The sequence below is a fragment of the Ctenocephalides felis genome, unplaced genomic scaffold (genome assembly GCF_003426905.1).
Source record: "Ctenocephalides felis isolate EL2017-DRISC unplaced genomic scaffold, ASM342690v1 CF-g0.4_SCAFFOLD_03564, whole genome shotgun sequence".
In the NCBI taxonomy this organism is placed as follows: domain Eukaryota; kingdom Metazoa; phylum Arthropoda; class Insecta; order Siphonaptera; family Pulicidae; genus Ctenocephalides; species Ctenocephalides felis.
The window spans coordinates 33,272-49,640 of NW_020539718.1; the positions used below are offsets into that span (position 1 = coordinate 33,272).

A 16,369-nucleotide genomic window follows, 5' to 3' on the forward strand; every position below is an offset into this window, starting at 1 on the left:
GTGTCCTCGCCTTATCATAAATAATAGAATCGCCCACGTGGTTTTAATTCGTCGAATATGATTGGTCCTAATATATTTGCAAGTTTGCCGAAGAATCAGTTGCGACCTTCTCAATCGGCTTGTATAGAAAAATTATAGTATACTATATTAGTATATTAATACAATCGCGGAAAAATATATACACAATAAATAAAGCAATTAAAAAAACGAATATGGTGCTAAATTCAAATTTGTAAAATAATTATTGCAAATTATGAACCTAATGCATGGACATTTCTATGAATAAAGGTATTTTGAATGTACATAGGTTTTTATGAATGGTTTCACGAATCACATATCAATGGACATTTAGTACTTTGTTTACTCTTCTATATGCAAATAATATATTTGACCAAATGTTTCTTCTAACTAATTTGTTTATTTTCAGCAGAAATCCAATTCTGAGAACATAGGTCCCTAAAAACATTTTAATAATAACTTACACGAACCAAGGGTCAACTTCACAAATCGTGAAAATACACAATCATAGGATATAGATTTTATTACGCAGAACAAGTGAATAAAAACCATTATAAAAGTACAAGGACAATGCAGTAGTGAAATTGATTAAATTTAATTGGACTTTTAGATCGTTTTGTGGACAAAAAAGTGTTTTATTTGTGTTAACAGTGTTGTGCAAATATTTTTGACCAGGAAGACCACGAATTTCATAACTGAAATTCTAATTTTACTAGGTTTGGAAATACAGAACAATGGATTTAAATAGAAATTTGCATCGTAAAAGATCTCTTAATTGACATTGAATTGGATGTTATTCATCCATCTTTATCCATTTAACCAGTCAAAAGATACAAGGCTATAAAGGACCAATCATAAAACTGGAGATAAAGAAAACATAAATCGCTATGTATTTTATCTTCATTGGTAATGTTTTTGTTGATTATGAGAACATTATTATAAAAATCCATCCAAGTTTTATTAGTGATGAACAGTGTTTTTAAAACTTGGTGTCCAGTGATCTGGTTTAAAAATACCTGGTGTCGACACGTAGTGATTGTTTTTTCGGTTTTTGAGATATTTTTCAATCCGTTTGTTTATAGTTATTTTAGTGTTTGTGTAGTGTTTTATAAAGGCCTTTGTAGTGTTCTAGTGCAGTGATAGTGTCTTGTTCCCGGTTCCTGGTTCCTGGTTTCACGTTCGTGATTCCTGGTCAGCTCTCTTCTGTAAATCACGAGGTAATGCACTGTTTTTTTAGCACAAATCATTTATTAATAATATATTTAGAAACTCACATTTTTTTTCTATCTTTCAGACAACAAATTGGTAATCGGGATGTTACAGAAGAATCGGTGATTTTAAACAAAGGTCAGTGCATTTTTATTTCTAGGCATGATTTCCAAGGGTACGGTCACACGTCTCGTTGCATCACGTCAAATTAATATCGAGTATAAAAATCGGTAATTTTGTCCTATAGATAGGTCGAACCGTGAGCTAAGTTACAGTTAGGAAATCGTCAACTAATTATATAATCAGTATTTATTCAGGATGGGCAAAATTGTGACCGTACCTCTCACTAATCCATAAATTTCTTTCAGCCTAAAAAAGACTTCTTAAAATAAAAGTGAGTGTAGTGGTAATAAAATTCGCGTTGTTAAAATCAAAGTGCAAATAAAATAAATTTTGCATAATTTCGCGTAAAACAAAGTGTGTGTGTGAGTGAACAATTTGAACAATTTGACTCTGTGCAATTTTGCGAAGAAATGCTGACATCCATGCAGCCTGAGGTAAGATCTAGTATATGTACAAGATTTTAAATAAGTAAAATAATGTTTAAATAAGTGACTTTTTCCACTGGGAACTCATACTAATCTAAGTGCTGAAAATAGTAATTGAGTTTTTGAGATAACTGTGAATGAAACATTAATGATTCAAACAACATTTAATTTGTGTTCATGAAATGAACAACTGACCAAATTTTTGAGAAAACGTCGATTTACGGCAAAAATCTGTTCACATACACATACACACACACATACACACCCACACACATACTTTTTTCAAATTTGGTCTCATTCGATTCAGAATGGCTTGAAACGTCGAGAAACATAAAATTAGCGAATCGGATTTTTTGATGAAAACAAACTTCTCCTTCGGGAAGTTAATGAATCATTAATATAGTTCAAAAAAATTGATTTTGACAGCAAAACCTGATGATGGAACTTATCTTATTCCAAAACGTTGCTAATTAATTTCTTCCATTGATGTTTTTATTCATTCATCGGATTGAATGTTTCTGAAACAACCATAAATTATTCATATGAATTATACTAATTATTATATCATAATAATACCTCTCTGATCATTAATAGTATATTTTTAATTGGATAAATTTATAATTTACAATATAAACACAACTTTCTATAAAAATGGTTTATTATTTCTTTCTACTTTTACATTGTTTTATGTTAAATTCATATAAAATTTAAATTATATTCACAACTCATTTTACGTAACATGATTATAGAAAAACGTGTATTAAAATTTGCAATGGAAAAATATCAACGTATTTTTAATTTTAATTTTTATAATTCTTCAAATAAATACAGTTTTTTCTCGGCTGAATAACAGATAATCTTATTTATTTTTTTATTATATAAATCATTTTCATTATTGAAAATTTCTTAATATAACACTGGTAAAACTAATATGTGCAAAAATAAATTTAGCCATAAAGTAATTGCATTTTTGCGTATAATTGTATTAAAAAAATATTGATGAGCCATTGAATTGAATTAAATAAAAAAATTAATAAGTTATTATTAGGTTGTTTGGTTATCGATTCAAAAATGAATAATGAAAATTATGAATAACACAAATAATTGAAATATACTATAACCAATATTTCACTTAAAATATGGCTGTATTAATATTATATTTATTCTAGTGCAGTTTTTACATCAAGATTTTTCCGAGAAGAGTCATTCTAATTTATTTATTTATTTATTTGTTTTAATGGAAGAGTGTAACTCTAATAGATATAATAAAAATACGTTTGGATCAATTTACAACTTGGTGCTTGAATGAGTAATTTTAAAATTGTGATATTTTTATACTAACTACATGTTTTCAATATTAACAGACAATTAAAATTGTGAAAAATAAATAATAGATGACATAACGGTCATTATATATATATATATATATATATATATATATATATATATATATTAATTGTTTAATATGAACAAAACAGCACTCAGATTTGTTTAACACAACTTTATTTTATGATTACAGACGTTTCGAGACTATGGTGTGTCTCATCTTCAGTGTAATTTCAAAAACAGTTACTTATATACTACACATTCTTTAATAACTTATTTAAATTTCATTTAACTTTTGATATACAGAAAACACCAACTATTCCTTGCAATGCTTGACACAGTACTAAGAAACATATAACACTTACAGAAATATTCTAAACAAATTTGAAGTACTTATATAGATGGAGACAGAGAGGGTATCATTATAATGTAAACAAAAGGAGTGCTATCGCATACAAAATCGATAAAAATGAAAAAACAAATTAATTTATTGAAAAGAATAAGATAAATGAAAAAAATTATAAATTATTAATGATGTTTATATAAGTGTCATGTAAACATCATTAATAATTTATAATTTTTTTCATTTATCTTATTCTTTTCAATAAATTAATTTGTTTTTTCATTTTTATCGATTTTGTATGCGATAGCACTCCTTTTGTTTACATTATAATGATACCCTCTCTGTCTCCATCTATATAAGTACTTCAAATTTGTTTAGAATATTTCTGTAAGTGTTATATGTTTCTTAGTACTGTGTCAAGCATTGCAAGGAATAGTTGGTGTTTTCTGTATATCAAAAGTTAAATGAAATTTAAATAAGTTATTAAAGAATGTGTAGTATATAAGTAACTGTTTTTGAAATTACACTGAAGATGAGACACACCATAGTCTCGAAACGTCTGTAATCATAAAATAAAGTTGTGTTAAACAAATCTGAGTGCTGTTTTGTTCATATTAAACAATTAATATTCGTTCCACTCATATCATAAAATTCTATAATATATATATATATATAATATATTTATATATTGTACTAAATTTCATCTAATGGTGATAAATTATTTAATTAAATAATGAAATGAATTATTTAATAAATAACAATGCGATGAATATTTTTATGGAACAACTAAACCAATAAATATATATAATAAATATACAACTTTCATTTATACTTTTAATTATACAACATATATTGGTCAAGATTTGACCAGGGCTTTTATTTAACCTGGGACCCTTCGGGGTAGGGGATACAATTATATGAGTATAAATACCTGTAACATATAATAATAAGGGAGTCTAGCAAATAAATCGACTTAGCTGATATTTCTCTGGAGGAGTGTCCATTTGCAGCATCCGACAACTAGTGGCCAAGATAAATCTGCTTCCAATGGTTGAATAAAACTTCCCGCAGGAACCAGCTATGTGTACGCAGTATTGTTAATAGTTCTAAACAATACGCAGCAGTCGTCCTTTGAGATCTTGAAGAGTTGTATTGAAATGCTATATTGGCTAGCAATTTGCTCCAGTCGGGTTCTCGAACGGACCGATTGTCTCAAATCCGTGATGACTTACAACAAACTTGATCTGGTGCCAGATCAAAATCACAAATCACAGTATATTATTTCACTTTGTAGTTTGTATATTCGGATCAGATCGACAATTTATGATCTAAAATTCGGCTTAATGTGACCAATTTTGATCTAAAATTCGGCTCGAAATAAACCAATTATGGTGAGGATCACTTTGATTAATTTGATATTGAGTGGACTGTAAATTATAAATATTTCATCACCATAAGAAGATTTGAATAAAACCACTATTTAATTTATGACATATATTGAACTACACTCTACAACCTTCTTCTCTTATTACATTTGCTAGACTCCCTTATTATTATATGTTACAGGTATTTATACTCATATAATTGTATCCCCTACCCCGAAGGGTTCCCGGTTAAATAAAAGCCCTGGTCAAATCTTGACCATATATAATAATTTTGTTAAATATATTTTCAATCTAAATTGTTGTACCTACAATGTCAAACCAATACCTAAAAATATGATATTGGTAAAAGACAGTTTATGGATATAAATGAAAAATAAAAAATAAAATAAATAATTGGCGTAATTATATGCAATTCGGGAATGCAATACTGGTATACTGCCTGAAAACCGGCATTTGTCTTAAAAATACCGGTATATTCGGTATTTTTATATAAATGCTAGTTGATACATATCACACTCGAGTTTAAATTTTTAACTTTCCGAAGGAGAAGTTTGTTTTCATCAAAAAATCTGATTCACTAATTTTATGTTTTTTCGACGTTTCAAGCCATTCTGAATCGAATGAGACCGAGTTTGGAAAAATTATGTGTGTGTGTGCGTGTATGTGAACAGATTTTTTGCCGTAAATCGACATTTTTTCAAAAGCGACTGGACCTATTTCAAAAATTTAAAAGCCATTCGATGTATTACGATGAGGACTAGCGTTTCTGAGTTTTATGTGACAATCGGCCGTGCCTTTACTTTGTAAATCGCAGAAAAGTCCACGTTTTAGCCCGAATTCTGAATCGATTTTGAAAATTCAGAAACCGTTCGAAAGATATTGGTTGGGAATCGTGCTGATTAGTTTTTGGTAGAGATCGGCTGGGCCGTTTTCTTGTAATAAAGTTTTTTTTTAAAAAAAATCGACGATTTTTATGATTATTGTTTGGCGGTAGATACCATATTCTTCTAGATAATACTAAAATATAACACCCCTACGACAGCACGTTTAGCTAAAAATTCGTCAAAGTTTGCAAAAATTAGTATCGTTTTTTTGGCATTTGTCTAAATTAGACCTTTGCGGGATAAATTTCAAATAGATTATTTAGAAAATCATTGTTTTTCACATGGGCAGTTATTCGTTGCCTGTTCACGAGTTGGAAAACCATCCGCTTTGTTTGTGTTAACGTCAGACCAAAAAACAAAAAATGTGGCTTATCAAAGAGCACTTCAATGAAACGGATAATTTGCGGATTCACTTTTATTTATTTAGAGAAGTTCAACTAAAAAACACTTCATTTTTGTAATCAAAATAAATTCATTACTGTTGTATAATAAAATCACATTTTTCCTTTTCAAATATAAAACAAACAAAAAAGTTCATCTGTCTCACGAAACCATTTGGTGGCGAAACGGAGTTCGTCGGGTTTGCTAGTATATATATATATATATATATATATATATATATATATATATATGTTTTATATGATGTATGTGATGAATTTGTTATTGAAATATTTGTAATACAGAATTTTTTTATTGATGCAGGAATTCTATGGAGAGCTTGATATTATGCGCCTGGAGAAAAACTTGAGCAACCAGAAACGCTTGGGAAAAACTTACGCAACTAAACACAGGTACATACACACATATATCCATATATGTATTTACACAGACACACACACACACATATATATATATATATATATATATTATATATATATGTTTATAAAGGTGGTCCTTAATATGGACATTTTTGAGTTTTATTGCTCCCAGGGGCTAAAAGAGCCAAAATTTTTAGCTCTTAATATTAACTTTTAGATTTCAACCAAAGTTTCGTATGGAAATAGCATGAAAAAAAAATCGAAAATTTTAAAAATGTTTTTTAGGTATAACTTAGCGACAAATGAATTGAAAGTGACAATTCGTGTCATGTTTTATTGAAAATTCGACGCTCTACAAAACTAGTTTTTAACACAGCAAAATTTCAAATGCGAATATCTCGAAAACTAATAGACCAAGTGTCATAAAATTTTCACAGAATTTTACTAACACTATTGTGCATAAACACTATGAGTTTAATCGAAATCCGAGATGATAAGACTTTTTCATCAAAAAAATTTTAGTGCATTTGATCAGCTTCATTTTTGAGTTTTCGGCGGTTTTAACCAGGAAAGCATACGAGTATTAAAATAATTATTATATGGCGTTATATCTCGCTTTATGACCTACAATTAATTTCCAATTCGGACCCTCTATCTGCCCCACACGCCGAGCAATCGTCAAAAAAGTAAGAATTTTTTTTGGTATACTGCAAAATTTCAAATGCGAATATCTCGAAAACTAATAGACCAAGTGTCATAAAATTTTCACAGAATTTTACTAACACTATTGTGCATAAACACTATGAGTTTAATCGAAATCCGAGATGATAAGACTTTTTCATCAAAAAATTTTTAGTGCATTTGATCAGCTTCATTTTTGAGTTTTCGGCGGTTTTAACCAGGAAAGCATACGAGTATTAAAATAATTATTATATGGCGTTATATCTCGCTATATGGCCTACAATTAATTTCCAATTCGGACGCTCTATCTGCCCCACACGCCGAGCAATCGTCAAAAAAGTAAGAATTTTTTTTGGTACACTGCAAAATTTCAAATGCAAAAATCTCGAAAACTAATAGACCAAGTGTCATAAAATTTTCACAGAATTTTACTAACACTATTGTGCATAAACGCTATGAGTTTAATCGAAATCCGAGATGATAAGACTTTTTCATCAAAAATTTTTTAGTGATTTGATCAGCTTCATTTTTGAGTTTTCGGCGGTTTTAACCAGGAAAGCATACGAGTATTAAAATAATTATTATATGGCGTTATATCTCGCTATATGACCTACAATTAATTTCCAATTCGGACCCTCTATCTGCCCCACACGCCGAGCAATCGTCAAAAAAGTAAGAATTTTTTTTGGTATACTGCAAAATTTCAAATGCGAATATCTCAAAAACTAATAGACTAAGTGTCATAAAATTTTCACAGAATTTTACTAACACTATTGTGCATAAACACTATGAGTTTAATCGAAATCCGAGATGATAAGACTTTTTCATCAAAAAATTTTTAGTGCATTTGATCAGCTTCATTTTTGAGTTTTCGGCGGTTTTAACCAGGAAAGCATACGAGTATTAAAATAATTATTATATGGCGTTATATCTTGCTATATGACCTACAATTAATTTCCAATTCGGACCTTCTATCTTCCCGGGCACGTATAAGCTTCAATTAAACGTCAGGTGAATTGTCTTGTGGGCTAGAATAACGCGAAAAAAACTGCATTTTAATATTCTCAACCTAACTATTTTGCACCTACAGATACATATTTTAAATGCGCATATTTCATTCATACACACCATGACCCTATGTTGAATATTTTCCGAGATACATGCGTTTAACTGTTTCAAAGTTGAAAATTTGAAACTGTTTTTGGGGTATATCTCGCGAACGGCAAGAGGTATCTTAAAACTTTTCATACTGGGTTAAAGATCTTTTGATTTAGAATATTTCGCCTGAAAACATCAATATCCTATGATGAATCGTTCAAAAGTTATGAGCGCTTAAAGATTTCATGAGTAAAAAATGCTCAAAAATGGACCAAAAAATTTGTTAGTTTTTTTAATTTTTCACAGACTTCCCGGGCACGTAGAAGCTTCAATTAAACGTCAGGCGAATTGTCTTGTGGGCTAGAATAACGTGAAAATAACGGCATTTTGATATTCTCAACGGTTGCCGAATAAATAAGAAAAAACTGAAATCATACCATGATGCTAAGGTCACGTATTGTGTTCCGATGAGGGTAAAAAAAATTGCGTCCGATTTTGATGGCTTTGGCACCGTAGGTTTTAATTCAAATCGGTTGACCTGTGCGCCCGAAATCGTGTACGAAAAATTGTATGTAAACATACATACATACATACACACATACATTCATGTTTCTAAAGTGTGCCAAAATGTTCAAAAACCTCTGAAACGTCGAGATATGCAAAAAATTTCATTTTTGGATGATTACAATAACTTACCCAATGGGAATTTAATTAAATGTAAAAAATATAGTAAAAATGTAACTATATAGTTTGAAATAAAATAAGATGAGATTTAAAAGTTGTAAGAATGTATATAATATTATTAAAATATTTTGAATTAAAATATGATGAAATAAAATGCAAAAATTAAACTAATTATTTTTTTCATTTTAGGCAGACGAATTCTTGGATACAGCTGGATGCAATAAGATAACATAAGATGAGGTAAGATATCTTTTTTTTCTTTAGAATAAAAGTAGTATAAGTTACGCCCAACTACATTAGATATTCGCCAAAAAAAATTCGTCAAGATCGGTCCAGACGTTTCGCAAATTTTGAAAAACGGAGTAACAAAAATTTTGATACTTTTTTAGTCGTTATTTCGTTTGCGTATTCAAATGCGAATATTAAAAAAACATCTATTTCAATTATACTTGTAGATACTAACCGTTCGATATAAATGTTCCGAATACATCAGCAAATACAGCACAGACAAGGCATGTACCACAAGTTTTGTTAAAGACAAAAACAACATAGCATTTTCCTCACTTGATATCAGAAATTGAACCACCAGATAAGCATTCAGCACCAAACATATTATCAAAACCGTCATTTGTAGCAGCAGTAATGGATTTAAAGCTTCATTTAAAATTTTCAAAGACTTCAGTAGGCCTCCATAAAATTTTCTCATTTTGCAAATAATTTTTATCAACATTTTTGGGTCTTGGAAAAATAATTGCGGATTCAGTTTTGATGGAGTCACATTGATCACAGAAGTCGAACGTGGTAAAGGACTTGTTATTCTTGCATTTAGTGATTTTATGGTACTTGTTAAGTTGGTTTTGAAGTTTGAATGTGGTTTATGGGATGTTTCATTAGCTTCACTAAATTGGCTATAACTAATATACTTTGACGAGCTGTTTGATTCAATCTGATTATTTAAGACAGGAGCTTCTAAAACATCTTCATTTATAGATCCCATATCAGAATCTATTATCGATATGGAAGTAATTCTTTCTTTAAGCCTTTTTGACTACATTTTCTAAATGTTCCTAATTTTGCATTGGACGTTTCTCTTAAGCCAATTTTTTTCCTATAGTTTTATGTGATAAACCGATTCGATTCCCTGGTTTTGGTAATTTGTTGGATGTTCTACTTTCCAAGTTATAATCGACTATAAAAGCATTGCTATTTGTGTGCTCTGAATATTTATGGTTTTGTTCAATATCAGTTGCTGGTTGGCATTTACTATTAGCTATCAGTTTTTCCTCAGATTTCAAACTTTTTTCCTCCATGGTATCTTTCTTAAAAATAATTAATTTAGCTTCCATGCCAGCTTGCAGTTCTTCATAAATCCTTTCCATCATAGATGTTAGCAATAGGCTGTTTTGCGAAAATTGCAAACAAAATACTATGACGACAATGTCGCTCAACATTGAAATCATTCCACGTGTAAAATATACACACAATTTCATTATTGATGGTGGAGGTCGAAGGTACCATAAATACTGAAAATATTGTTTAAAACTAGTTTATTCAATATTGATGTATTTCTAACAAGCTAATAAAGGTACTATCCGATGCTTACGACTTAGAAAAAGTTGCATTAAATGTCGGACACACATCATATAGAAATATAACACCAGGGAAACAATCACTTTTGTCATTTAAAATGGTCATTCGAATAGAGACCGAAAAAATGTTTTGTTATTTGTAGTAAAACTTGTAATGCAATGTAGAGTCAATTAGTTAACTCTAAGACAAATTTTTATCATGGAGGAAGTATGACAAATGGAAGTATGGCAGGCGAGATTAGCCTGTAAACGTTCTAGATAGTCAAAATTCTCTAGATTGTCTGAATGTATTCTAGATAGATCAAAAATCATATAGTTATAGTAAGGGAATGTATTTGATTGTCTGAAAATATTCGGGATAGTATAAAAATATCGTAGGTAGCCCGATACTGTTTTAGGTATTCGAAAATTATACTAATTAATCCGAAAATGTTCTAAATAGTCAGAAAATATTTTAGGTTGGTCCAAAAATGTTGGAAAATCGTCTGTAAACGTCTCAAGTCGTCTGTAAACGTGTCAAGTCGTCTGTAAACGTGTCAAGTCGTCTGTAAACGTGTCAAGTCGTCTGTAAACGTGTCAAGTCGTCTGTAAACGCCTCAAGTCGTCTGTAAACGCCTCAAGTCGTCTGTAAACGCCTCAAGTCGTCTGTAAACGCCTCAAGTCGTCTGTAAACGCCTCAAGTCGTCTGTAAACGCCTCAAGTCGTCTGTAAACGCCTCAAGTCGTCTGTAAACGCCTCAAGTCGTCTGTAAACGCCTCAAGTCGTCTGTAAACGCCTCAAGTCGTCTGTAAACGCCTCAAGTCGTCTGTAAACGCCTCAAGTCGTCTGTAAACGCCTCAAGTCGTCTGTAAACGCCTCAAGTCGTCTGTAAACGCCTCAAGTCGTCTGTAAACGCCTCAAGTCGTCTGTAAACGCCTCAAGTCGTCTGTAAACGCCTCAAGTCGTCTGTAAACGCCTCAAGTCGTCTGTAAACGCCTCAAGTCGTCTGTAAACGCCTCAAGTCGTCTGTAAACGCCTCAAGTCGTCTGTAAACGCCTCAAGTCGTCTGTAAACGCCTCAAGTCGTCTGTAAACGCCTCAAGTCGTCTGTAAACGCCTCAAGTCGTCTGTAAACGCCTCAAGTCGTCTGTAAACGCCTCAAGTCGTCTGTAAACGCCTCAAGTCGTCTGTAAACGCCTCAAGTCGTCTGTAAACGCCTCAAGTCGTCTGTAAACGCCTCAAGTCGTCTGTAAACGCCTCAAGTCGTCTGTAAACGCCTCAAGTCGTCTGTAAACGCCTCAAGTCGTCTGTAAACGCCTCAAGTCGTCTGTAAACGCCTCAAGTCGTCTGTAAACGCCTCAAGTCGTCCGTGAGCTTCCCGAGTCGTCCTTGAGCTTCCCGAGTCGTCCGTGAGCTTCCCGAGTCGTCCGTGAGCTTCCCGAGTCGTATGTAAACGTCCCGAGTCGTATGTATACGTCCCGAGTCGTCTGTATACGTCCGAGTCGTCTGTATACGTCCCGAGTCGTCTGTATACGTCCCGAGTCGTCTGTAAACTTAGCGAGTCGTCTGTAAACTTAGCGAGTCGTCTGTAAACTTAGCGAGTCGTCTGTAAACTTAGCGAGTCGTCTGTAAACTTAGCGAGTCGTCTGTAAACTTAGCGAGTCGTCTGTAAATTCAGCGAGTCGTCTGTAAATTCAGCGAGTCGTCTGTAAATTCAGCGAGTCGTCTGTAAATTCAGCGAGTCGTCTGTAAATTCAGCAGTCGTCTGTAAATTCAGCAAGTCGTCTGTAAATTCAGCAAGTCGTCTGTAAATTCAGCAAGTCGTCCGTAAAACTTAGCAAGTCGTCCGTAAAATTTAGCAAGTCGTCCGTAAAATTAGCAAGTCGTCCGTAAAACTTAGCAAGTCGTCCGTAAAACTTAGCAAGTCGTCCGTAAAACTTAGCAAGTCGTCCGTAAAACTTAGCAAGTCGTCCGTAAAACTTAGCAAGTCGTCCGTAAATTTTAGCAAGTCGTCCGTAAATTTTAGCAAGTCGTCCGTAAAACTTAGCAGGTCGTCCGTAAAACTTAGCAGGTCGTCCGTAAAACTTAGCAGGTCGTCCGTAAAACTTAGCAGGTCGTCCGTAAAACTTAGCAGGTCGTCCGTAAACTAAGCAGGTCGTCCGTAAACTAAGCAGGTCGTCCTCAAACTTAGCAAGTCGTCCTCAACTTAGCAAGTCGTCCTCAAACTTAGCAGGTCGTCCTCAAACTTAGCAAGTCGTCCTCAAACTTAGCAAGTCGTTCTCAAACTTAGCAAGTCGTTCTCAAACTTAGCAACTCGTCTGTAAACTTAGCAACTCGTCTGTAAACTTAGCAACTCGTCTGTAAACTTAGCAACTCGTCTGTAAACTCAGCAACTCGTCTGTAAACTCAGCAACTCGTCTGTAAACTTAGCAACTCGTCTGTAAACTAGCAACTCGTCTGTAAACTTAACAACTCGTCTGATAAATATAAATATAATAAATAAATATGCAGAAAAGAATATTATGTTAATGCAGTTTTTTTAAATCAAAAATATTCAAAACAGACAACTTTTAACATTTTAATTTATCTTATCATGGTTCGTATCTTATTTGAGTTCTTAATTATTGTAAATTGAAATATCGCTCAACTCGGAAATGATAGATCAAAAATGCCTTCGAACTGTCAATTGTTATTAAAGCTTTGTTGTTAAGCTAACTAACAACAAATTTCTATCGCCTATTGTTTTAATTTCCATAACAAATTCCACGCCTTATTATAATCTTTTTGTTTTATAAATAACACAACTCGTTGTTCTCATATCTCTTTATATATCATTAATTAATCAAATTGAAAATATTCAAGAAATTTAAAATATTTTACAAAAACGAACTAACCTGGAAAATATATTATGCTTGAATAAACATGATTGCAAAAACAACTAATATATGCCAATAAGACCTTTTCTTGATAGTTTTCAAGTCTTCGGCACGAAATATTGAATCCTGTAATAAAAAAATCTGCTATGAATTTATACAACAAAGTTGGTTTCGAAAATTGTACATTTTTTTTCATATCATTTTTGTAAATTCATATAATTTTTGTTAGTATAAATTAGCGTAATGTCTAATTTCTCTACGAGATGGAAAATTATCTATTTATTAAAATTTTGGTACCGAAAATACATTGCTGAAAAACTAAAAATATCTGGTTTCATGAAAAATCAAATTTGAATAATTGTTAGTCATAAGTCACTAAATGAAGTTTCAAGAAAAGCCAAAGATTTTAATTTAATTTCATTTCATTAATACAACCAACCATTAATTCCTTAGGTGGTACGATTTAAGCAACCTTACTTTTTGATGCAACTGGAATAATTATAATCGACTTTATTTTTATGACAAACCATATGAGTAATGAGTATTTGTTAGTCATACTTATTGTTAGTAGTTATTAATTTATAATATAAACTGAAGTTATTGTTGTTTGTACCTACTTAAACTTTAATTCAAAATCAAATTACCTGCAGATTAACATCTGTCGATACAGGTACAGTTTTTAGGTATTCATTTTAAAAAGATAAAGGGAATTTTTACAATTGTAAGGTTAAATATCAATTTTTATATAGTTTACGTACCAGTCCATATTCAATCTTCTCATTGGCAGTTTCTTTAATAGTTTTATAGAACAGCAGAATTTTTGTAGTTTTAAATAATCCGATAATTACAAATACAGCACCTGATATTAAATTTAAAGTATCAATTATGTAGAACACCATCAGGACACGACTAGCTTCGCCTTCATTTGAAATATCCTAAATATTTAAAAAAAGTTATTTTTTATAGAAACAATTGTTTTAAAATTTCACATAACCTTAAATTAGAACAAAACTAATTATTTTCTTTGTATTGTGTTAAGTAATTACACTATTAGAGAGCCAATAATTATCATTTTTAATTTAATATATTGTCAAAATTTCTTAATTGTTTAATAAAAGTTGATAACCTTAGGCACTATGTACATATGTAAGTTTACTTTGAACGACAATAAACAAATAAATTTAATGAGTTAGAGTTTTTCTTGATGGCTATTATTATAATTTATGACATTAATTTTTGAACTAAGAACTTCATTTTTTCCTCTTATCGCCAGAACTCTCCAAAATATCGAGGATATAAATTTGAACTATACAAGTAAACTTTAAAAACTAAAAATCTTGGTACGGAACTCAAAAAAATAAAACAAAATTTACTAATTAAATACTCCATAATATTTCTGATAATTTGATGTGCATATGTATAATGATTGTTTTTCACCACTTAATAGAATTTTTTTCAACTTTTTTTTATTATTATCTCCAAAACTGCTGGACTTGTTTCTCCAAGAATTTAACCATTTCTTTATTTTGTTAAAACAAGAGGTGTTTTTTGAATAATTTAAATCAGTTCTCTCACAAACAGAATTGCAACTTTCGCTCTGTATGTTCCGAAGGGGTGGACCTGCCTTTGCCAAAAACTAATCAACATATCTCTCCATCAGTAGGAATTGAATGTTTTTTGAATAATTCAAATTGGTTTAGCGACTGTACCGAAAACGTCGACAAAAAATCGTATCTATAAATGAATTCACACTATTCCTAATTTTTACGATCAGTTTTACAAGTTCCAATAGCGCAAATCTTTCTTTCAAGCCATTTTTTATAGGCCTATAATTGAAGGGAATCGTTTTGACTATAAACGCCATCACCACTAGAAGACTGGATTGCACCCATATATTGGAAGTAGAGAGTTTTCTGCACATGATCGAAGATATCATAAAAGTACTGAAAAAACTAGGATGAAAAAAATGCATGTGGTGGACAACTTCAAAAAAAAAGATTAGGAAAAGGAGTTAACAGTGGAAGCATAAGATATAGAAGCATAGAAGCAGAAGTTTGAAAAGTGGAAAAGTGAACTATAATCAGGAAAGGAAAAATATCTTTAGGCAGAGCACCAATAATAATTTATTTATTTATTTGCAGCTTAAGGCAATAATACTAGACAAAATTATAAACTAAAGGTAATATGAGAAAATTTCAGTATTAGGAGTTCATAGATAGCTTTGTATATGTACATAACACGTAATATAAACTACAAATATAACATTAAATATTAGAACTTTCTTAACAAAATATTGTATTGCTGAATCTTTACAGAAAGATTGCAAAAAAAGGAAAATGGATCGGTTTATATATCGGAAAATGTGCTTTTTGCACATCATCGAGGATAAAATAAAAAAAACTTATGATCTGATAAAAAAATGCATTTGATAATCAACTTCAGCAAAAAGTTTAAATATACATCAAAAAGCGAGTCACATGACTTGGTAGTTGGTAGCATACAAGCAAAAGTTTGGGAAGTAAAAAGTGAGCTATCAACTTAATACTAATGATATACATATTTAAAATTTCTTACCAAAAGATTGCACAGAAATGCAAAAGTCAACACCATCGCTATGAAAAATGATGCAAAAATCGATGCAAAGCACACTTGAAAATTTACAGAACATTTGATTTTGATACATGAAAATCCAAAAGCTTTTTCTAGCCAGATAACGGCTCTCATTGTGCAGCAAAAAAATCACAAAACATTTAGAAAAAATAATAAAATTAATATGTTAACTACAAAATTTTCCTCAAAACGTGATTAATGTAATTAGCATTTTCATGAGCAACGATAGCACTTAACATCTATTTTGTTTAAAGAACAATGTTGTCACTTTTATTTAGTATTAATATTTTTAATTTAACAATGGCACGTGCTTGTAATTATCGTACATTGATGTGTGACAATCTAATTTCTAATTTCTTTAAAATGAATTAATAGCCACAAT

General features: G+C 31.1%; 1 long non-coding RNA gene across 1 annotated transcript; it reads left to right on the forward strand.

Moving 5' to 3' along the window:
* Positions 1-1,599: 1,599 nt before the first annotated feature.
* LOC113382679 lies at positions 1,600-9,155 on the forward strand. The gene is made up of 3 exons (XR_003367678.1): positions 1,600-1,784; positions 6,416-6,504; positions 9,124-9,155. It is a non-coding gene; the product is annotated as an uncharacterized LOC113382679 (long non-coding RNA).
* Positions 9,156-16,369: the final 7,214 nt, after the last annotated feature.